This window comes from Choloepus didactylus, chromosome 18, assembly GCF_015220235.1.
Source record: "Choloepus didactylus isolate mChoDid1 chromosome 18, mChoDid1.pri, whole genome shotgun sequence".
Taxonomy (NCBI): Eukaryota; Metazoa; Chordata; class Mammalia; order Pilosa; family Megalonychidae; genus Choloepus; species Choloepus didactylus.
Genome location: NC_051324.1, coordinates 76,998,713 through 77,023,200, shown reverse-complemented (window position 1 = coordinate 77,023,200; position 24,488 = coordinate 76,998,713).

The following is a 24,488-nucleotide window of genomic DNA, read 5'->3' as shown; positions in this document are numbered from 1 at the left end:
GCCTCAGGCAGCCCCTTGTGGAGGAAGGAGATAAAATAGCCCTGAAAACCAGAGTCTTGCTGGGATAGCCACTCCGTGTCCCCCACCATCCCCCGTGACCACCTCCAGTGTGCTCCCGGGAATGTCCTCGCACCTCCTTTCTCTCCTCTCCTGTTGCCCAGACAAGGTCCATATGCCAGCAGCTCCCTGCTCTGTCCTCGGCCTGGACCTCTCCCCTGAGCCTCAGGGTCGTGTGCCCACCTGCTCCTCACGCCCCGCACTGAGCTCCCCACACCTGACCCCCCCCCCCCCCGCCCTGTGGCTCCCATGACTCTGTAAAGGGCACCTGGGTCCTCGTAGTTCTCAGGTCAGAACCTGGCAGTCACTCTGGAGGCCTCTTTCTCTCACATTTTCTTGTGGTGTTAGCTATTTTCTCACTCAGAAAACAGAGTAAGTGCCGGCTCTATTTCATACTCATTATTGAGGTTCTTCATGTCATTTGCCTTTTTCTTTCTGATATATAAACTCTCAATATATGAAGAGGATTCAGCCTTTTGTTTTGTAACATATATGTTACAAGTGTAATTTTCCAGTTTACATTTTGGCTTTTAATATTGTTCCTGATGTTTTTGATGAACAATTTTAATTTTTATGAATGCAAGTCATGTGTATTTTCTCCTTATGGTTTCTAATTTTAATATCATGCTGATATAGGGCTTTTCTCCTCCAAGGGCCTAGAAATAGTCAAATACTGTTGTAGTTTCATTTATTATATTTAAATTTTACTCCAATTGGGAGTTCATTTTACTGAATTTCTTTTTAGGTTATTTTTCAGTTAATTTTCTCTCAAAATGCTAAGTATGTGTTCTGGTTTGCTAATGCTGCCTTTTTGCAAAACACCAGAAATGGATCAGCTTTTATAAAGAGGGTTTATTTGGTTATGAAGTTACAGTCTTAAGGACATAAAATGTCCAAGATAATGCATCAACAATTGAGTACCTTCACTGGAGGATGGCTAATGACATCTGGAAAACCTTTGTTAGCTGGGAAGTCACGTGGCTGGCATCTGCTCTGAAGTTCTGGTTTCAAAATTGCTTTCTCCCAAGATGTTCCTCTCTAGGCTGCAGCTCCCCAAAAATGTCACTCTTAGTTGTTCTTGGGGCATTTCTCCTCTCTTAGCTTCTCCAGAGCAAAAGTCTGCTTTCAACAGCTGTTTCCAAAATGTCTCTGTAAGCTGCAGCTCTTCTCTCAGCTCCTGTGTGTTCTTCAAAGTGTCCCTCTTGGCTGTAGCAAGCTTGCTCCTGTCTGAGCTTATATAGGGCTCCAGTGAACTAATCAAGGCCCACACTGAATGGGCAGGGCCACAACTCCATGGAAATTATCTAATCAGAGTCATCATCTACAGTTGGGTGGGTCGCAGCTCCATGGAAACACTCAATCAAAGAATTACAATCTAATCAACACTGATACATCTGCCCCCACAAGATTGCATCAAAGGGTATGGCTTTTTCTGGGGGACATAATATATACAAACCAGTACAATATGGTAGACGGCAAAAAATTTAGTGGCCATGAATTGCTCTCCACCTACTTTGTCTGCTCTCCCATCTCTCCACCCTTGAAACTGGGCTTGGCAGCGAGAATTTCTTTGGCCAATGGGATGTTACCGAATGTGACATGTGCAGGGCTGGAAAGCGATGCTGCCTTTGGAAGCTGTCACCTCCTCCCTGTCACCCCAGGCAACTGCCGGACACACAGTGGGCCCAGGTGACTCCAGCAAAGTACTGTTCACCTGTCCTGCCCACACTGCTGACCCGCAGAATCATGAGCAAGCCACTGAGACTTGGGTGGTTTGCTACAGTGCAGTGCTGAACAAGGACGCTGGTTATCCTAACTCCATTTTCAAGCCACCTACCCTTTCCAGCTGATGTGAAATTCTCCTCTGTTCCTGTATTTCTGATTATTCCCAACCTGAGGCAGCTTTGGAACCTGCCAGCAAACCCACATTCCAGGTGCGTATAGCTGGGAGGCCTTTCCACTGAGCATCTCCTGCCAGGGGTGAGTTGCCTCAGGCTCCTGGGCGGCAGCAAATTGAAGTGTTTGGCCTCGATGCACGGAGTGCTGATGTCCTCCGGAGCCAAACACCAGATTCTTCTGAAAAGGGAGCTCTTTACCTAGGATCCTGGGGGGTAATCATTCCCCATGTTTAAGCAGATCCTCAGTTTTCCTTGACCCCAGAAGAATGTGCAGCTTCTGTCGTTTTCCTCGCGGTGGCGACAGAGTCCAGGCCTCGCCGAGCTGCTTGGCTCCGTTCTGCCTGCTGCGCTTGGTTTGGGCTGTTTGGTTTCTCCGGCTTTGGGGAGGCTTCGGGTCACAAGGCCCAGCTTTGGAGAGGTTCTCTGAGACCCGGGGCTAAACGCAACTAAGTGTGCTTTGGGACAAACCACTTGATGGTTCTGAGCCACCGCGTCCTCGGCTGTGACGTGGGGACCTAGCCCCGGCGCCAGGCTGCGCACCCAATGGGCAAGGGGCCTGAAACCAAACCCCCTTTCCTCGGCAGCCTGCACGGCTGCGGCCGCTTGTCCTCCCACCCGGGCCGGGCTCATAGGGCAGGCTCCTGGGCTCCAGGATCTGGGAACTTTAGGGGCTCAGAACCCCCAAAACACCTGTTGGCTCACAAGGAAGTGCAGGTCATGCCGTGGACTAACAGGCTCTGCCGGTCCGTCTCCCTCGAGCCCCCGGGCATCCACAGCCCTGGACTTCGTGCCATGGGACAGAGCATGGCCTCCACGACCCCAGAGCATGTCAGCAGGCGGGGCGGGCAGGGACACTGAGCCCCTGAGAGCAGCGGTCTCACCAGGGGCTTCCGAGGGCTTCTGGTAAAATATTCTACTCATCTACTTTAAAAACAAACAGGAGGCATGAATGGAGTGCAAGATGGCCAGACGTGTGTGCAAAGGCCCAGAGATAGGGGCGTGTGCCATGTTTGAGAGGAGCCACACCCTGGAGTGTCGGGGTACAGAGTGGAAGGAGGGTCAGCAGGGGCCCTTGGGCTGGTCTCCCAGGTCTGGTGAGGACTTCAGATTTTATTCTAAATGAGATGAAAGAATGTCATGACCTGATTTACTTTTTAAAATAATCCTTTTGACCTTGGCTAGAGAACACAGATAGGCAGGGGCTGGTTGGGGACCGAGGTTGCGTGGCTTGGACCAGGGCTGGGGAGTGGAGAATCTGGAGTGTATTTTAAAGGTGGAGCCATCAGGAATGGAAGGGTGGGCGAGAAAGAGAAGAGTCCGGTGCAGCCGGCTTCTGGCTGGAGGGGCGGGGCCGCCTCCTGCGGGACAGGAAGGTGAGGTTGGGAGAAGGCACGTGGGGTGCCCTCTGGACATTCACCTGGTGTTTCTGCTGTGGAAGCAGCTGGAATCGGGGAGTTCCGTGGGGTGCAGTGGGGGAGACCCCAGTGCAGCATCAAAGCACCCAAGGAAGTGAGCGCTGCAAGGAGGGAGAAGAAGCAGGAGAAGGAGGTCTTGACCGCGGGGGGCAGCATCGGGGTCGGAGCTCTGAAGCTGCAGCTCTGAGTTCGTGGTCCTCCATGCTCTCGTCTGTCCCTTCTTGGCTGTGCCCCCCACCTGCCAGCTGGGACCCAGTCTCACGGTGAGGAGGCCCCTTCAAAGGCAGGGGCATGGGGCTCCCACCCCCACCCAGCAGCTTGGGTTTCTGGCCACCCTTTCTTAGGTGAGCCGCCCAAACAGGACAAGCAGGAAAAACGGCCCTGGTCCTGCCTGACGGTTTCAGGGAAGGGCCCTCCCTGCGGCGGCTGGGGGCAGTTTCAGGTGTGGTCTCCTGGGACCCGTTCCCCACTTGTTATTTGAGAGCCTCCCTCTGAGATGTGCCCGGACCTGGTGATGGCAGCAATACCCTCAGCCGTGGCCAGGAGCCCCTTCCTCTCGGCCCCAGCAGGCACAGATCCATGAAAACCAAATCAGTGTTGTTGCTTGGATATTTCTTTTAAGAAAGAAGAAAAGGTAAAATATTTACTCATCTACTTTAAAAACAAGCACATAGAACATAGCAGTATATTCCTCAATGCAACACAACGTAAAGAACAGGTTTCTGTAGATGCTGTAACTGGCGAAGGTGGAGGCAAAGCAGTGCCGAGAGCTGGGAGTCTTGTGGAATCAGAGAAAGGGAGAGCAGGGAAGAGGGTCTGCGACAGCGGAGAGGAGGATGCGAGGGTGGAACGGGGCGTGGTGGCAGAGACCCTCACGGCCTCAGAGAGGAGCGAGCAGAGGCCAGCGAGGGGCAGGCCTGGGGTCGGGAGCCGTTCGGGGAGGTTGAGGCACAAGGAGACACGCAAGCAGAGAGGCCTGGGAGCTTCCGGAATGAGTCGGCGGCCGGCAGCCAGTCCCGTGTTGAGTCCACAGTTGCAGGCATTGCATTCCGGGGTGTTCTGTGACCTGAAACTCCCTTTCACTACCTATGAAGGGTGCTGCATGAGGTCACCAGAGCTGACATCCATCGAGGGTGCAGCAGCAGCTCAGACTCAGAAACCAGGGCCCTTCGTCTCTCTCAGTGTCCGGCCCAGAGAGGGCCACGAAGGCATGACTGGGCCTCGGAACGAAGTGATGACCCCAAGGACAGGTACCCACGGGGCCCAGCAGGACGTCCGTGGAGAGCACGCCTCCTGGGGCCGCAGTCGCCAAAGGCTTTGGACACTGGGCGTGTCATTTGAGTTTTAGGAAAATGTGGGCCAGGAAAATTGAAGTTGAGGCCAGATCCGGTGGAACGTGAGGTTTGCCCAGCCTCAGGTGAGTCCCTGACCCAAAGGAGGAAGAACGCAGGCGTGATCGTTAGGAACCGCTGTGCCAGCCAAGTGCGGCGACCTAAGTGTATGCCTCCCCTTGAGGGCCAAGTCACCCCCAGAGGACAGGGCCCCCTAATCTGCACACTAACAGGAAAGGTCTCACATTTTGAAATCATTGCTCTCAGGTGGGCTCTTGGGGAATATTTTTGAAATAAATAGGTGAGTAAAACCTGTTTGCATCCCAGCAGCCAAAGTCCTGCCTCTCAGCAGCTCTCCTGGGTCAGTGGGAGCCACTAGGCAGCCCAGCAAGACAGGGCTTGACAGGGGCCCCAAGGAAGGGCTTTGTCGGGTGTAGGATGAGAAAACGTCCAAACCACTCTCGCTCAGAGTATGTTTTAGCAGAAACGGAGCACAAATGGGCAGCAGTCTAACATCTGTAGCGAGAGGTCATGGAACCAGTGAGACACCCAAATCACACACACCCCACACACAGTCACACACACATGCACACCCAGATCACACACAGTCACACACGCACACCCAGCTCACACATCACACACATGCACACCCAAATCACACCCACATGCACACACACACAGCCAAACACACATGCACACCCAGATCACATACAGTCACACACATGCACACCCAAATCATACCCACAGGCACACAAGTCACATACATGCACACCCAAATCACACACAGTCACACACACACACACCCAACTCACACATCACACACATGCACACCCAAATCACACCCACATGCACACACACACACACAGCCAAACACACATGCACACCCAAATCACACACAGTCACACACATGCACAACCAAATCACACACAGCCACACACATGTACACCCAAATCACACACAGCCACACACATGCACACCCAAATCACAGTCACATACACACCCAAATCTTGCGCAGACCCAAATCGCACACAGTCACACACATGCACACCCAAATCATATGCACACAATCACACACATATGCACACCCAAATCACTCAGTCACACACATGCACACCCAAATCATGTACACACACATATACACACCCAAATCATATATACACACACACCCAAATCCTGTACACATCAAAGCACATAAACTCATATACACACACATATACCAAATTCATACTCACACATAGGCACTTACATAATCTCATTGATACTCACACATACAACCACATTGGATTTTTCTGCCATTTTCAGAAAGGAATCTTTGTTAACAGTGTGCTCTGCTACTTGTGATGGTTAAGTTCACATGTTAACTTGGCTGGGTTGTGGTGTCCAGTTTTCTGGTCAAGCAAGCACTGGCCTGATGGTTACTGTGAGGGTATTTCCTAAATTTAAATAATCAGTCAGTTGATCGCATCTACAGCTGATTGCATCTACAATCGACAAAGGAGATTGCCTCAGGCAGTGAGAGATGTCTCATCCAATCAGTTGGAGGCCTTAGAGGGAGAACTGAGGGTTTCAGCAGTCAGAAGGAAGAATTTCCATCTCTACTTCAGCCAGCCAGCTTCTCATGGGGAATTCATTGAAACCTTCATCAGAGTTCCAGACTTATGGTCTGCCCTATGGAATTCGGGCTTGCCAATCCCCAAGAAGTGGCATAAGCCAATTCCTGTAAGTCTCATAATATTTACACACACATATCCTGTTGGTTCTGTTTCTCTGAAACAGAGAACAGAACCTTTGTCAGTCTTAATTTTGTTTGTGTGTAGCTTGATTAATCCTGTAACATATTATTGATGCATATTTTCATATTTAAAACTTCTTATTTTGAAATAAGAGTGTTCCAGAAGATGTGTACAGATAGTACAGGAAGTTCCATATACCCTTCATCCACCTTCCCCTAATGCTTAACATCTTATATAGTCATAATACATTTATAGAAAGTAAAGAATTGACACTGGCACAATAGTGTTAGCTACAGTAAGACTCCACATTGCCTTCTTAGTCTCCTTCAATCTGTGTTCCTCAGTCTTTGGTTTTCAACTTTTGCCAACTTTGAAGAATAATAGCCAGTATTCTGTACAACGTCAGATGTTTTCTCATGATTAGACCATGGTTACGGATTTGGGGGTAGAGCACACGGGGTGACAAGGCCTTCTCATCACATCTTACCAGAGGGTTTTCCTTTCCACTAGAAGCCCACCATGGGGGTGGGGTGTGATTAAATTCCAGCTCCTAGAGGGAGGAGCATCAAAGAATTTGTGGACACAGGTTAAGACCCCCACCATCATCATGAATAGTTGGGGGGGGTGATATTTTGAGACTATGCTAATATCTTGTTCCTCCTTAAAGTTTTGCCTGTCAATTTTAGCATTCATCTATGGGTGTTGCCTGCAGCAGTTATTGCCCTGGTGTTCTGATGGTGATTTCCTATTTTCCTCGTTCCTTCAACATTTATTATTTGGAATTTCTCTGTGAGGAAGATTTGCCCGTTCCCCCTAACTTTTATTTATTCAATCATTTCCTTATATCAGTATGAACTCATGTATTTATTTTATTCTTTGGGTTATAATCTAATACTCTTTATATATATATATATATATATATATATATATATATATATATATATTTTTTTTTTTTTTTTTTTTTTTTTTTTTTTTTTTTGCTTAAATTGTTTTAGTTGTGGCCACTGGGAGGTCTTTCCTTTTGGCACCAGTGTCCTTTCAAAGTGCCCTCTTCCTTCAGAAAAATATTTTTGAGCACTTCCTTACTCTCTGGGACCATCTTGTGTTCCCCCTGCCCTGGAACTGGGTTCAGTCATTTCTCCAAAGAGAGCCCCAGTTCCTTTTTTTGGAGAAGGGTATTTAGGAAGCTCGGTGTGGGCACCGGGTGTGCTCAGTGCTACTGTGGTGATGCTGAATCCAGCCCTCTCCACTGACAGAGCTAGGAAATACACGCATGTCCTGACAATGCGCTTGTCGGTCTGTCTATCAGCATGTATATTATGTAAACATGAGTTCATACTGATACCGCCGACTGTAATCAAGCACCACACCCAAGGAACTTGGCTGCCAGCATCTGTAATTTATTTACTTATCTGTTCAACCCTAGTGTACATCTAAAGTAGTTTTGCAATTGCCAACCTATACCAGTGTGGGAAACAAGGCACCAGCCAGAGTTCAGTACTTTTGTACAGTTGTCTTTCCTTTAGCCTTACAGTATTCAGTCAAAATACTGTTGTCCAGAGTTGCTCAGGTAGCTGTTTTGTCCACTCTTCTGGCGAGGCTGTCTGAATGCATCTGAATGCAGTTAGAACTTTTGCACCACTGTCCTCCAGCCTGGGAGCCCCTCACACCCAAGCTGTTGTTGTATTGTTTACAACAAAGTTCCCTGTGGGGTCCCTCTCCGTGGGTTTTGACGAATGCTCAGAGACATGTGCCCACCATCACAGCCCCACATGGAATAGTTCCATCACTCCAAAACGTCCCTGGAGTGGCCCTTTTGTAGTGACCCCCTTTCCCTTAATCCCTGGCAACCACTGATTTGCTTTCTGTCTCCATAATTTTGCCTTTTCAGAAAAGAAGATTAGATGAATGAAAGCCTGGAGGTGAGGCTCACCACCCCATCAGGCCTTGGGAGTGGTCACAAGTCAGGAGAGGGGCCCTGGGGTCCCTGCCCCACTGGGGCCTCAGTAGGAGAAGAGCTGCACTGCCCAGCTCAGGTCAGCGGCACTGGGCAGGCCTGCCCTCCCAGGTGAACCCCAAAGTTAGGTTCCACCCTGGGGGCACAGGGCACTGGACCATCCAGAAGTGGCATCAGCTGAGCAGCCACTGGGGTGCCCCGAGAGGCCCACTGGCCAGCCCAGAAATGGGTAGGGACAGCATTCCATGCAGGGTGGTCTGAAGGGACGAGAGCCTGGGGCCCCACGGTACCACCACAGCCCCCATTCCCAGATGAGGTGCACACTCTGCGTGGTCAATGGCCAGGCCTTTCTCTCCCGGTGCTTCGCCCACATCTTAGCCCTGCTGCCGCTCTGCAGCTGGCTCATCCCATCACCACTGCCTTCCTGGCTGTTTTCCCCTTTATCTGCGTAACAGGGAACTGAAGGCACTTTTCATCATTTGCTGAGATTTCTTGAGTAGGTTTTCAGTTTCAGGTTCTTGATTTTAAAGATTGGGTACAGAAAATGTGTGACTTGTGTCTCTCAGAAACATCCCTGCAGGCAGATTATTTTTCTCTGATGTGGCCTCTGGTGTTTGCTGCTGACCAATCACGTGGCTGTGATTACGTGTGTTTCCATCAGCTCAGAGGCTCCAGGGAGCTGCCCTTTATCAGCCCCATGACACTTACAGTTCAACGAAGCTCATTAATCACCCAAGTGTGTCCTAACACACACACATGCTGCAGTTAAACAGGCCCCAGGATGATGGCACGTGAGGGCATCTGGAAACCAGACCCCAAATGCCCATCGCGTGTGGCCTGAGTGGGAAGTGGTGGAGGCGCCCAGGAGCCTGGGGTGGGGACCGAGGGAGCAGGGCGGAGGGGCTGGCACCACAGACACAAGCTTCCCTGGCCGGCTGGCTGGCTCAGCACAGAGCCCACTAACGTACCCACCCCACATGCCCCAAGCACTGACTGAGCCGCTGCCTCATCCGGTGGGGATTGGAATGAGTGAGTGTGTAGTGCATAACTGCATTGGGCCTCCCAGCTGGTTGTGGGGACTGGGGGGCATCAGCCCAGTTTTGTGGGTGAGGATAACAAGATGCAGAGAGATGGACTAATCTGCCCCAAGTACCAGTTTTGTGAGTACCTGCCTACATGACGGGTGCAGGTGAGCCTGGCCCTGGTGAGTGTGCAAAACCAGGAGCATCTGAGCAACACGGTCTGTGCATCTAGAACCTTCTGCGCCAGCCTCAGTGACCTTGCCCTGCAACGCAGCACCGGGTTGTCCCTGACAGCCGTTTTCTGCTCAGGCACCACTGTCTTTCCTTCTATGCTTGTTCTGAGCCCCTGTGCTGAGTCCCCCCCACCACCCCACACCCAAGAGCAGACTCTGCCTGCCCTCAGGCCCCCCTACTGACGGTGTGCTGTTGGGGGCAGGTCTGCTAACGGCTGCAGCCTTCCCTGGACTGCACGGCTCTCTCAGTCGCCTCATCTTTAGGCTCCTGTATCTGCCTGAATAACAAGCCTCTGCACCCTGGGGTGTGCACGCTGTGGGCCTGCACCCTCCCGAGGCGAGGCAGTGCGCTCTCTTCAGCCAGGCTGGGGTGGGAGGCTGGCTCTGCTGAGAGGAGGGTCACGTGGGCCTGGGGGACTGTGGGGCTCGAGGGGCTATGGGTGGGGTGTCCCTGCTGTGTCAGACCTCCCCTGGCTCCCTGGTCCAAGACCTTGTTCTTGCCTTGATCCCATCTGATGGAGGGGAGGGGGCTTTCCCCAATATCCCTACAATCAGGGGCCCCTCCTTGCTGACCCAGTGCACGTAAGGGATGATAAAAGCGACGCCGCTGGGTCCGGCATTTGGGGCCCAGTTTTCAACCAGCTCATTGCCGTGAGCCTAATTCGGGCTTATGGCCCCGCTGCTCCTTCCCAGGTGCCCACTCGGACACAGGTGACTCCAGCTTGGCTGAAGCGGGTCTCCTTGTCCACCGAGTCTCCCATCGAGAGCAGCCCCCACCTTGAGGACTGGCCACTCCCGCAGGCAGCTCTGCCCTCTCGCGTACGTCCACCTACCGAGCAGATAGCGTTTCTGGAGAGACTCAGCCCCCACCTTCTGGGGAGAGGCCGTTTGACAGAGAAGGGCTGAGCCCCAGCTGTTCTGCACGTGGCCGTGTAGAGACCCCTCTGTGCTCCCCATTCCCTCGTGGGCATTCTCTCTACTTTCCTCCACAGTGGCAACTCACATCCCTCAGTGGTGAAAAGTGTGTGTGAGATAAAATTCACTTGGGTTCAGGTTCATCTGGTATTTATTACCTATTTGTTTGTGAGCCAGCCATCATGCTAAATTGTCTTTTTTAAACCAAACCAAACAGAAGTAGGGCCACAAAAGTGAGACTCTGACTTCTGTCTCGGGTCTGAAAGCAATTTCCTAAGAGGCTCTTCAAAACTGTGGGGCCAGAAGGCATCTCAGAGGGAATAAGAGTGTGGTCTTCCCAGAGAAGGAAGGGGATGGCCGCTGGCTCAGCCAACATGAGGTGGAGGGCAGCACCAGCCTTACTGCTGAGGGGACGAGTGACCAGCCCAGGGTCACACATCCGAAAAGGAGAAGATGCTGGGAGCCCGTGTGGCGTGGCTGCCCTCAGAGTGCACACAGCTTCCTGCACCGGCTTCCAAATGACAGCCCTGACTTGGGACTGAGGTTTGGGGCCACAAAAATAGACCCCAGAACTACAGATCAATATCCCTCCCAAAGACAGAGACACAGATCCTCAACAAAATATTTGCAAAATGAATCCAGCAATATATAAAAAGAATAATATACCACAACCAAGTAGCTGTATTCCAGGATTGTGAGGCTGCTTCAGTATTAAAAAATCAACCAATGTAACCCACTAAATTAATAGTTTAACAAAGAAAAAATACACATGATCATATCGATTGTGCAAAAAAGTCATTTGACAAAATTCGACATCCATTTGATTTAAAACGAACAAACTTCTCAGCAAAATAGGAATAGAAGGGCATATCTGTACCCTGAAAAAGGCATCTACAAAAATCTACAGGTAACAGCATACTGAATGGTGAGAGATTGAGTGTTTTCCCCCTAGATCAAGAACAAGGCAAGGACGTTCTCTCCTAATCAACATTTTTCTGGAAGTTCTAGCCAGTGCAGTAAAGCAAGAGAACAAAAGAAAAGGCACATTGTTTGGAAAGGAACAAATAAAACTGCATTTATTTCCAGACAGTGCAGTTGTCCATATAGAAATGCCAAATAATTTATGGAAAAGCTCCTAAATCTAACAATGCAACACTAATTCAAACGGCACCGGAGAAGGAGGGGGAAGGAGGGGGAGAAGGAAGAGGAAAGAGGAGGAGAACTGGGGGGGAGAAGAGAAGATGGAGCGGGGAGGAGGAAACAGGGAGAGGGGAAAGGGGAGGAGGAGGACAAAGACAGCTGCGACTTGGGGATACATTTAGCCAAACATGCACAGGATCTGCATGCTAAAAACTGCTCTTCACTGATGAAAGTGATCAAAGGTCTAAATAAATGGAAAGATAAATGATGTCATGGATTGGAAGATTAAATATACTAAAAATGTCAATTCTCTCCAAATTGATCTATATATTTAAAGCAATTCCAATCAAAATCCTAGGAGAGTTTTTTGTATATATAGGTAAGCTGATTCTAAAATTTGTATGAGAACTCAGAGGAACTAGAATAGCTAAAAACAAGTTTACAAAATAACAAAGTTTGAGGAATTAAACTATCTGATTTGAAGAAACTTAGTATAACTCTACAGTAATCAAGACAGAGTGGTAGGGGCAAAGGGTAGACAGATCAATGAAGCAGAACAGAAGTAGACACCCATTAGTATGGCCAATTGATTTTTGATGAAGTTGCAAAAGCAATTCAATGGAGAAATGATGGTGTTTCCAACAAACGGTGTCAGAACAATTGCACAAAAAATGAACTTTACATAAAAATAACTCAAAATGAATTATAGATTTAAAAATAAAATATAAAACTGTAAAATTTTAGAAGAAAATATAGAGAAAATCTTCATGAACTGGGATTAAACAAAGAATCCTAGACAAGACATCAAAAGCCCAATCCATAAATGAAAAAAAGAGAAACTGGACTTTATCAAAATTTAAAATTTTTGCTCTGCATGAGTCCCTGTTAAGCGAATGGAAAAACAAGACATAGACTGAGAGAAAGTATTTGCAAATGATATCTGACAAAAGAATTTCATCCAGAGTGTATAAAGAACTCTCAAAATTCAGCAGTAAGAAAACAACCCAATTACAAATTGAGACAGGACTTGAACAGACACCTCACAATGGGGATATATAGATGACAAGTAAGCAACCAAAAGATGTTCAACATCATTAGTCATTAGGGAAATGCAAATTAAAGCCACAGTGAAATATCACCACACCAAAATGGCTGAGATGAAACACTGACAGTCCTGAGAGCTGACAAGACCACAGAGCAACAGGGACCCTCATTCACGACTGGGAGGGATGAGAAACAGTGCAGCCACCCTGAAGAACAGTTTGGAAGTTTCTTTTAAAGTTAAACGTACACTTACCATTTGATCAGCAATATGCCACTTCTGGGTATTTACCTGAGAGAAATGAGAACTTATGCCCACACAAAAACCTGTACAAAAATGTACATAGCATCCCTAATAATCACCCCAAACTGTAAACAACCCAAATATCCTTCAGTTAGGTGAATGGTCAGAGAAACTGTGGTCCATCCCCACAGCAGAAAACTCCTGGACCATAAAACAGAATGAGCTGCTGATACAACAACTTGGCTGAATCTCAACATCGTTAGGCTGAGTGAAAGAAGCCAGTCTCAAAAGGTTACATACTGTAGGATTCCACTTACATGACATTTTTGAAAAGACATAATTATAGGGATGGCTGCTAGGGGTTAGGGGTGGGGGGAGGGTGTGACCATAAAGGGATAGCACAGGGAAAGTTTTGGGGTGATGGAACAGTTCTGTTTGCCAGATTGTTGTTATGTGAATCTATATATGTGTTTAAATTCATAGACGTGTACAGAAAAAAAAAGTAAGTTTTCTGAATGTTAATTTAAAAAGTTAAATAATTTGTAAAATTAATACTAAGCAACTATACAAGTAAAAAATAATACCTGACCTCATTATCCATAGAGCCACCCCATGAGCCTTGTGGCAATTAAGCATGTGTTGCTTCTGAGCTTGCACCTGCCTTAGAGATGGGAGCAGGAGCCAGGGCACACAGGTGAGTCAAGGCATGCAGGTGAGCCAGGAAGCCAGGGCACAGGACAAACAGGAACAAGAAGGGACCGTCTTTGTTATACTCATTGAACCTGTGTACAGGACAAACTGGGGCATGTTCTGAGCTGGGCTCAGCTCAAACCATAAAGCTCTATTGCAAGTGCAGCAGGAAAAGTGTGGCAACCCGTGGCCTGAGCAAAACAGGCCTGCAGATCTTTGTTGCACAGCAGTCTGCATGACCTAGGCAGCTAAATGTTTAATCTATTGTCTTTGTAAGCCAGTAAAGAGGAAAAGGGTAAATTGACCTTAAAATGTAACTTTATGGGAAGCAGGCAGGAAGTGAGATGCTCTTAGTCTCACAAAAAGAGCAGAAAGTAGTTGTTCAAGTGTTATTCTAGTCCTTCCTGCATCACCCCTCAGGTCAGAGTCACCTGTTCCTGCATCTATGCTCCCCCACCCTTAGGAATGTCTTTGCCTTAAACCCTTTTAAAAGGCCTTCTGTCCTCTTTGCATTGCACAGTCGACTTCCCTGTGAATGTGATGCCTGCCCAGCCTGAGAGAGCCATCGTGATCTCTCCACGACTTCGCAACCTGCAGGTAAGCCCTGAATGAAAGGTCATGTATCAGAAAATGCTCGTTGTCTTCTTTGGCCTTTGGACTGGCATGACCCTCTTGGGCTGCAACACAAAGGAACTGGGTTGGAGGCTCCTGCATACTCACCCCAAGGAGGTAGCCCCTTCAACCCACCCCCATGGGTCTCAGTTGCCTTTGGGAGTGAGTTCAGATTGGCCAGTTTAAACTCTGACCTCCAGGCTTCAGTTGACCAAGATGGTGGCACAAGCTGCTCTAGGAGGCTGTTCCCCCACAGAATCGTTGAACAACTAGCAAAACTGGCAGAGCCATCTTCCTTGAAACTCTGGAAAGCAGTTAAAGGGTTGTAGTAACCGGGTGAGTGCAAGAAAATGCAGTCTTAAAAATGGGGGGTCATGGCACCCTCACTGGCCCCTGTCCAAGGTCCGCTCACACTGTGCAGAGCCAGCCTGACTCCCACTGTGGGCCCCTGGCCCTGCTCTGGAGGAGGCAGAGTGGCCCATATGTACGTTCTGCAGAGCTGTCCATGCATGGCAGCAGGAGAGCCGGCACCAGGAGACGTCTCAGATCACCTCCCTGAGCACGCTCTGCAGGGCAGACACAGCTTGGGGACAGCTACATCAGAGTAAGAAGCAATCAAGTCAAGGTGGCCGGGGACAAAGGCTTACCTACTTTAAGCCACACAATGGAGCACCCCAGAGGGGGAGAAAGTCAATTTCATAGAGAGTACAGGGGGTGTTCAATTTCCTGTTAACAGCGGAATTCCTAAGGCCACAGGCAAGCACAAGCCCAGGACAAGACACCGTCTCAGAGAAGATGGAGAGGACCCTGAACTTCACCTTCACCTTGGGCTTATCTTCTTGATAGAAGGGCTAGACTCTGAAGGAGCACACCAGCCAACAAAGAGCTAATTTGCAAAGACTCTGGACTGGCATAGCCCTCTTGGTACCCCCTTGTTTATTTTTGGTACCTCCTAGCACTCAGGGAAACCTCTGTCATATTAAGTTTTTGCTGGGTAAAAACTTAAGGAACAGACAACTCAGGGATTAAATCCCAAAGTTAACATTTAAAGTATTACGATGTACAGTTTGCAACAAAAGATTACAAGACAAACAAAGAAAAGAGAAATGATGGTCCATCCACTGGAACGAGATAAAAAATCCAGAAATCTTCAATGAAGAGGACCAGACTTTGGACCCACTGGACAAAGACTTAAAAAAATCCTCAATATGCTCAAGTAGATACAGGAAAACACAGAGAAAGAACTAAAGGATGTCAGGAAAACAAAATACTGAATGAACAATATGAGAATCTCAATAAAGAGATAGAAATTTTAAGAAGGAACCAAAGAGAACTACTGGAGTTGAAGAGCACAATAATTGAAGTGAAAAATCACCTAGAGGGTTTCAACAGCATATTAGAGCTAGCAGAAGAAAGAACCAGTAATCTTGAAGAGAAGACAAAATGTTTCAGGCTGAAGGCAGAAAGCAAAGAGAATTTAAAAAGTAAGCGGAGCCTCAGAGGCCTGTGGGACACCGTCAAGTGCATCAAGATCCACTGAGTGGGGACTCCAGGAGGAGAAGAAAGAGGCCAAGGGGTTACTCAAAGAAATAATGGCAGAAGACTTCCCAAATTTAATGAAAGACATGAATGTGCACATTCAAGAACCCCAACAAACCCTAAACAGGATAATCTCGGAGAATCACATCCAGACGTATCATAGTCAAACTGTCGAATGCCAGGGACAAGGAGTTCCGAGAGCTGCGAGAGAAAAGCAACACGTTATGCTCAAGGGAGTCCCCATGAGATTAAGTGCCAATTTCTCATCATCAACTATGGAGGCGAGAAGGCAGTGGTATGAAATATTTAAAGTGCTAAAAGAAAACAGCTGTCAACAAAGAATTTTATATCTGGTGAGACTATCTTTCAAAAACAAGGGAGACAAAAGCACAGAAAGCAAGGACTTGCACAGATATTTACACTCTGATGTTCTTAGTGGCATTATTCACAACTGCCAAAAGAAGGAAGCAACCCAAGTGTCATCGACAGATGAAGGGATAAACAAAATGTGGTGAATACATTTAATGGAATATTATTCAGCTGTTGAAAGGAATGATGTTCTGATGATACATGTGACAACATGGGTGGACCCTGAAGGCATCATGTTGAGTGAAATATGCCAGAAACAAAAGTACAAATGTTGTGTGATCTCACTGATATGAAATAATTAGAATAAGCAAACTCACAGAATCAGAAACTAGACTACAGGTCGCCAGGGGCTGGGGTGGGGCCAAGGAATGGTTAATGCTTAATTAGTGCAAATATCTGATGGGGGGATGGAAAAGATTTGGTGATGGACGGTGGTGGTGGTAGCACAACATTGTGAATGTAATTAACACCACTGAATTATATATTTGAATGTGGTTGTATATATGTTACCAGAATAAAAATTTTAAAACAAAACCTTAGTACTGGAGAGCACAAACAGTGAACCCTAATGCAAACCACGGACTATTTTTTCAATTAGGTGCCACTAATGTGAAGTGTTAATAATGGCGAGGTATACGGGAATTCTGTTTTTTCTGCATGATTTCTCTGTAAACTACAACTTCTCTAATAAAAAAAAAGTGATGAAAAAAGCAAGAGAACTTGCTTCATCAGAGACCTATAAAAACCAAACAAACAAAAATAAATCAAAATACCAAAAATCTCTGCCCTCCAAGGTTCTCTGAGGAGAGTTTTAAAAAGTCCAGGTTTGATAGAAAAATCCCAGGTCAGAGGCTGAAAGGAGAGTTACAGAGGATTTGCTCTCGCCCCTGCCCCAACAGAACGGGAAGGGCTCTCCCAGGCCGAAGGGCCCGTTGGAGAGGACCTGGGGGCACGAGCTGCTGCCTCCCGGCCTGGCAGGGGGACCCCTCGGTGAATGGCTGCCACGACTGTGTGGACAGCCCCTGAGAGCGGTCCACAGGGAGAGGCCGGGCTCAGAGTGGGCACCGGTGCGGGGGTCCGGCAGGTGGCTAAAGGCTAAGTGGGGGACCCGTCAGCTGGGGCTGGGCGCCTGGTTCCCGTGCTTCAGGCTGACCAGCCTCGGAGCTGCGGGTCCTTCCAGAAGCTTCAGGTGGGAGCCACCCCGCGCGGGCCCTGAAGGCTGTCATGGAGGTGGGCAGACAGAGGGAGGAGGGCCTCCAGGCGCAGCACAGGGAGGATTCACAGAAGAGGAAAACGGGAGACGAGGGAGCTTCAGGGGCCTCGGACGCTTGCACCGCAGCACCCCCTCCTCTTAGCCGGGGAAGGGAAGGGAATGACGGCTCCAGCGGTTCTCCGACCCGAGCCTCACTGGCTCCACATCTCCATCTGCTCTGGCCACTTCCCAGGGACATCAGCCCCAGGGGAGGCGAGGGGACACAGCCCAGGAGCCCCCTTGGCCAGGGGCCGGCTGCGCACCCAGGCTTGGAGGAGAGGATGGGAGGCATGATCCAGCTGTGTCTGCCGTCAGTTTCTCCCACCCCCTCCTTCCCCCTTTCTCTGTCTCACCATCTACCCTGCCCCAGGCCAAGCCAGCAGGTGCCAGCGTGTGTGAGTGCGTGAGTGTGAGTGTGAGTGTGTGGGGGGATCTGGAAGAGAAAAGATGAGGAATTGTGTTTGATGAGTGGCTGGCCATCTTCTCTGCTGCATGGGCCTCAGTTTCCTTGGCTGTAAAGTGCATTGCTTCTCCAAGCACTACCAGCTCTAAAATGTGGGTGAGCAGGAGAGCTGGGTCCTTCTCTCTGGGGACCCGCTGGCCGCAGGGAGTTAACACCAACTGGTGCCAGAGCCCAGGTGAGGCAAAGCAGCAGGTGGAAAGCGACGGTGGCAGAGGCAGCAGGGGAGAGATTGGGTTTTTCAATCCCAAGAGGCATTCCATGTAAGAAAACTACTCTCCCTGGGGCCAAACTGAGAAACCAGTTGGTGAAGCAACAGGTGGAAATGGACTTGGCCGAGCGCCGGGTCAGCGTCCTGGTGACCCAGGACCCTGCTCAAAAGGCCAGGCCGTTTTCTTAGGTGTTTCTGGGGGTGGATGTTCACCTGGTCCCCTGTTGTTTTAGGTAAGTGAGCTTTACCAGGGGACCAGGTCCCCCAGCACAGGGAGCAAGGGTGGCCGCTGTCACCGGGTCTTGGCACCGTGGGGCTGGCCAGGCTGGGGTGGGGGGTTCCTTGCAGAGAGCTGCGGAGTCGTGTGAAACTACATGCTATGACCCTGCAAAACTGACTGCAGGACCCCGAAATGCTTCTATCCATGGGGCATGATGCGGCCCAGCTCCTTTGTGATTGCTCCCTCTCAGGGGCTCTGCCAGGGCCACCCCTTGGCTCTGGGTCAGGTCACCCATCCCTTCCTCGGCCCCTGACCCAGAGCTCGTCCACCTTGCTTGCCTGCCGCACCCGGACAAAGCCTCAGCTCAGGCTGGGGGAAGACTAGGGGGGCTGCAGCCATGAGCGGGGGACACGGGCAGGTGCTGAGGCTGCACTGTGAGGAGTAACCTGGAGGAGGCCAAGGCTCGCCTGGGTTCTCTTCATCCTTCTACAGCTGCCACCACAGAACAGGCACATCGTGGGCTGAAGCTTAGCAGATGGGAATCCAGAGCCTCGGGCCAGGAGAAGGCCCCAGGCGTGTGCAGCTACTGCGTGCTGCTGCCGGGGTCCGGGAGAGCTCACGGGGATCCCCCCGACCATCCCACGGGGCACACACACCCAGACAGCCACCTCACAGATGTGTGTGCAGGATGGTGCGGAGCCACCTCCCCGGCTCACCAGGAGCACTAGTGCTGGCGGACGTGTCCTGGCTCCTAGTGTGGCAGACGCACACTCCTGTGAGTGTGTGAACAAATGACGAGCAATGTGCCAAGTTCATCTCCATGTGTTCAGAAACACTTCTACCTTTCACAGCTCTGACATGGTACCCAGCCTCGCTGCTGGTGCTCGTGGCCCGGGACGCTCCTCTGGGTGGGCACTCTGACCTCAGGCTCTTTGTCGGCACCAGGGGCTGCAGTCAGCACAAAACAGGCCACTCAAAGACCGAACGTGACAAGACCCTTTCTTCCTTCACTTTTCTCATTTGTTCGTTAAGGGAGAGGCCAGGCTCCAGCGCCGCCCTCTATGAGAAAGTAAGAGACAAGGACCAGCCATGGGTCCTGGAGCAGCAGCTCCAGGGAGGTGGACACTGACGGCAGGAGCAGGAGGCCACGTTCTCCCACACAGGTGTCGACCATCACGATGCAGGTGCAGCCCAGCGCTTCGGGGGCTCCCGGGAGAGGGAAAGGAGCGGCTCTCCTGTCCCTTGCTCCCTGCAGGTTCCTCACACGATTGTGTGGCCTCACCAGATTCAGCCATCTGCCAAGCGGGGGTGTCAGTGTGTGCTGTGGACATTTCTGGAAGAATGCGTCCAGCTGACGGGGCCCTCCTGCCCTGCGCCTGCGACTTCTTGCTCTGAGACCCTCGGCCCCTTCACTCGGCCACTGTGCCTGCAACGGGCTGCTCTGAGACTCTTGAACTTTCCTTTACTTTCAGAAGCAACAGCAGCTTTGCTCCGATTCAGCAGAAAGCCCGAGTTGCGTCAGCTGGGAAGTCCTGTGCTCAGGCTTCCTGGAGTGTTGACTCAGCCTGAGGCTCCGGCTACCCCCACCCAGGGCCCGGCAGGGGGCACGTCGGCCCCGTGCGAGAGCCTGGATTCCGTGCCTGTGGCCTCACCTGGGACCTGGCAGGGCAGCCAGCATCGCAGCCCCCCTCAGAGACCCCCCAGCACCCCCAGCCCTGCAGGGGCTCCCCCAGCTCCTCACAGCTAGTGGGAAACCAGCCTGAAGCCCCTCCAGGGTGCAGTCAGAACAAGCCAAGCTGGTAGATGCCGGCTGCCCCTACTGGGCCCTCGGGAGGAGGGTAGCTCGAGAGCTGGAGGCCGCGGGGTGTGCAGCGGGTCTAGAGGGGAAGCTCAGGGCCATGGACGCCCAGAGGGCGGGGTCACTCCCAGACCTGAAGGTTGAGGGGGTCTCCTGGCCAAGAGGAGGTAGAGGAAGTGCAGTGGTGAGGGCCCCAAGGCAGCCTGGCTGGAGAGAAGGGCTGGAGGGTCCCAGAGCCAGAGCCCAGGGCCCTTCCGGGGTCACCCCGCAGCCCCCGGTTGTTGTGAACTCACTGGCTCTGGGAAGGAGGCTTTGGGGCAGCTGCTCTGAACCCACTGAGCCTGGCCTTGGTCAGTCTGGCAAAGCCTGAGTGAGATTTAGAAGAGACAGGTGGGGCCCCTACAGCACAGGTGCTGGGGCGTGAAAGCTCCCCCCAGACCGGGCCTTGGCCAGAAACCCGAGCAGGCCTGTGGGTGCCCACTGGCCTCAGGTGTGTGCAGCCACCCTGGGGAGGGTAACTGGGGGTGGGAGCCCAGACGGAGCACCTGGGCTGGCCCTTGGTCTCCCCAGATCTCCCTCTGGTCAAGATGGGGCTGACCTGGACCTGCTGATGTGGCAGAGCAAGCCCCTGGAGGCGGCCATGAACCAAGGGCAGCCGGGACCCCTCCCCCACCAGGACCCCTCCCCCAGCCTGGCACCCCCCTCGCTGCCCCTCCCTGCACCCACCCAGCCCAGATGGGTCCAGGGCTCTGTGGGGTCAGGAAGGATCTGTGCTCCTTGGACCTGATGCCTCTGGAAAGCCTGTGCTCCCCAAATTGCCCTCAGCCAAGGGGAATCACTGCTCCCAGGGGCTCACACCTGCAGGAGGGGTCACACCCTGCAAACCCCCACACCTGGAAGGGGGCAGCCCTCACACCCAGGCCCTTCTGAGGGGGCTTCGAGGGTCCCTGGGCATGTCTGAAGGGCCTCCCAGCCCGCGGGGTCCAGGAACCTGCAGAGAAGGCAGTCGGGGGTGGGGAGGTTGGCCAGTTCACCCCAGGGGGGCAGGAGGGACTGGCCGCCTGCTTCAGCCCAGGCTCCCCTGCAACCCCCTGTCCTGACCCACTCCCTCAGCTCAGCCTTCTGTGTGCACCAGGCCTCATCCAGGAGCAGTTTGAGGGGGGTGTCTCCGTATTAAATGGCCGGGGTGCACTCACTGCCTGCACAGGGGATTCTCTTGGGGGCAGAATGTGGCTCTGAGAGCTGTGGCCCTCCACACCCTCTGCCCAGCAACCAGGCTGCCTGGCGCTCCCCTCGACAGGCCTACGGGGCTCCGAGGGGCCCAGGGGCTGCGTCCAGCGTCCGGCGAGAGATCAGTACAAAGGCACACAAATGGGTGGGTGTGGCGGGAGGGTCGTCACCAGTAGGCTGGGCAAGGGAGGGGCAGCTCAGTGGGAGACAGCCCTTCCGTGGGCATCCCCGGTCCTGGTGGGAGATGGGACCACCAGGGAGGGCCTCGAGGTGCTGGCGCTGCCCGTTTGATGGCGGGAATGCCAGCTCTGGGGTGGGGCTGCAGCTTCTGGGAGTCCGGGCTGCGAGTGGGGGCTACAGTTCAGGGAGCTGGGCAGCTGGCCCCACACCAAGGCCACGAGCAGGACCTCAACAGTCACCCCTGGCCTCGCCTCACCCCATGTGTGGGCAGGTCACCCACCGGCTCTGTGCCCCTCGCTCTGCTGCGTGGCCCTGGATAAGCCTCTCAATCTCTGTGCCTCGTCCATAAAACAAGCACAGCAACAGCTGTGCCCGGGGCGTCACCACGAGCTCCAGGCAAGACGCTCAGGCCCATCCCTGCTGCCACCGGCCCTTTCCCGAGACTGCTCGGCCAGCGTCCAGTGTGGCGGCACGAGCACATTCCGCAGAAGTCCTCTGTGATCGCGGGACAAATGCGCTGAGCTGTAAACCGTGGATGTGGAGGAGGTAATCCACCGCATTCTCAAAGCCCCAACATGGAGCGAGTGACCCCGTGGACTAGGGAGGGGAGCGAGAACCACCGAGAAACGGGGTGACGGAGGAGAGGGCCGTGAGTGTGGCAGCTCCCACTCTGCGCGTCTCTGCTCAGCCTGGACTCGGCAGCCACAGTGTGAGGCTGTTGAGCCCCCTGAGCTGTGGGGACCCACGAGGAATCACGTGGAATCACATCCGGCTGCCCCGTGGGGCCCTGACAAGCAGGGCCGGCATCTCGGACTCAGAACTCGTGTTGCCGAAATCCAGGGGCACAGCGGGCACTTCTTGGTTGATAACTGCTCAGATGTTGTCCTCTGCCGTTTAAACTTTGGAAAAAGAAAACGAGTTCTCAAACATTTACCATATGACAGCACCGTCCAAAAATGGGCCAGTCAGGGGTCCTGCCCAAGGCGGCCAATCCCGGGACCGTCCTCAGCCCGGCGTCCTGTGTGCACCCAAAGGACCCCTGGGACCCGAGTATCTGGGCTGCGAACCCGAGCGGCGACCACAGCACTTGGCCCAGAGAAGGTTCTGTCCTGTGTGTCCAGCAGCCAAGCTCCGGCACCCTCCACAGCTGTGGCCACCGCAGGAGCTGTCACCCGGCAGGAGGCCGCCGTCCAGAGTGTCTTGGGCCCAGCCGGGAGCTGCTCCTGAGTGGCACTGCCCTGGTCTCAGCCCTGAGCTGGCACCGGTCACGTGTGCTCCTGAGTTAACCAAACGCCTTGCTCTCCTCCAGCCTGTGGCTGGGTCTGGATGCCTCAGACCAACCGAGGAGGTTGGAAAGCCTGGGGCGGGGGGTGAAGCAGGAGGGCGGGTGGGAAACGAAGCCTTGGGGCTGGGGATGCATCTCACGGGGAGAGGGCAGGGACAAGAGACCAGGAACCCAGGCCCGAGCCTGGGTCTGGGGAGGAGGAGGGTCTGGTTTGCGGGGAAGGGGGCAGCATACAAAGGCTCCCTCTGAAGGGCCAGCCCTGCCCCACCCAGGACCAGAGTCCGGGGGGCCACGGTGGGGGGTCAAGCACAGCCTTCAGGCATCTCCTGGGGCAGGACGGTTGCCCCTCCCAGAGAGTGTGCACCTTGCAGGCCCCCTGCTGCCCTGTGTCCTGCGCTCACGGCCTCATCCGGGTGGCCAGTGAGTACCCGCTGGGCCCAGGCAGGCAAGAGGGCCAGGGTGCAGCCAAGAGCCCGCGCCTTCCCTGGCCTCCTCAGGCCGTGTGTGCACACATGAGTGTGCATGTGCACGTGGGTGCGTGTGCTGCAGGGGCTGGCTGCTGTCCCGCCCAGTTCTCTTCCAGCCGGTGCTGCCTGGGAGGTAGCTCTCCTCTCCCGGCTGAGGCCCCCCTGCCCCCACGTCCCCAGGGGGGAGTGTCTGCAGCGTTCGTTTCACCCACAGGACCTCAAAGCTCAGGGCACAGGGTCCCTGCAAGCCTGTAGGGAACTATAAAAACGTTAAAACTGGGGGAGTGCCTTTCATTGTCTCCAAAATATGAAGAGAAAACTGCATTTGAGTTTCTGGGTTGCTCTCTAAGGAGAACCCACAGGCTTGGCTGGAGGGATTTCCAGAAAGGCTGTTCCAAAGAAGCCTCCTTGCTGCCCCTGAGCCCACCCAACCCGAGGAGCGAGCTGGGCCGAGAAAGCAGAGCCGTGACCCAGGCCAAGCCGGGGACCCCTCCTCAGCCAGCTTCCAGGAGTGCACCTGGCACAGGCTAGACCCCACTGGGGGCCTCAGGTGGGTGCCAGGGGCTGACAGCCACTCCTGGGGCCCCTCAGGACCCTCAAATCTCTCGGTCACTCTGTGCCAGGGTCTCAGCTCCGATTTAGAATCACAGGGCTAGGAGCTGCCTCCCCGCTCAGCGGCTAACTGGCTGGTTTGGGGCAGGCCTTGACCCCTGGGCCCTGCAGCTCTGCCCCCTACCCTGGTTCAGTCAACACCAGTGCTCACAGACATTGACCCCAGCCCTGCGGGCCCCCTGGGCCCTGGATGTCCACCGGCCCCCATCTGCTCACCCGCCTGCCCAAGCAAAGCCCCTTCCCCACCAGCCCCCGCGGGCTTGCAGGAGCTGCAGCAGCAGCCCGGCTCCTGGGTGCTCAGCTGCTCGCCGCAGGCCCTGTCTTGGGGGGAGCATGTGGGAAGGGGGCGGCCGTGGGTACCAGGTTCTCCGGGCAGAAGCCGTGCTTTGCCCACACTGTGAAGGTCGGCAGGACAATGTACAGCTGCCTCTGGACAGCCGCTAACAAGCCCCAAGGCCACACCCGGCTGCAGATCCCTTAATCCTGCTCCTGTCCCTAAAGGGGCTTCCCCAAGACTGGGCAACTGGTGAAAGTTGCTGTCACTTCATTCCTGGTCAGGAAGCAAATACCCACAGCT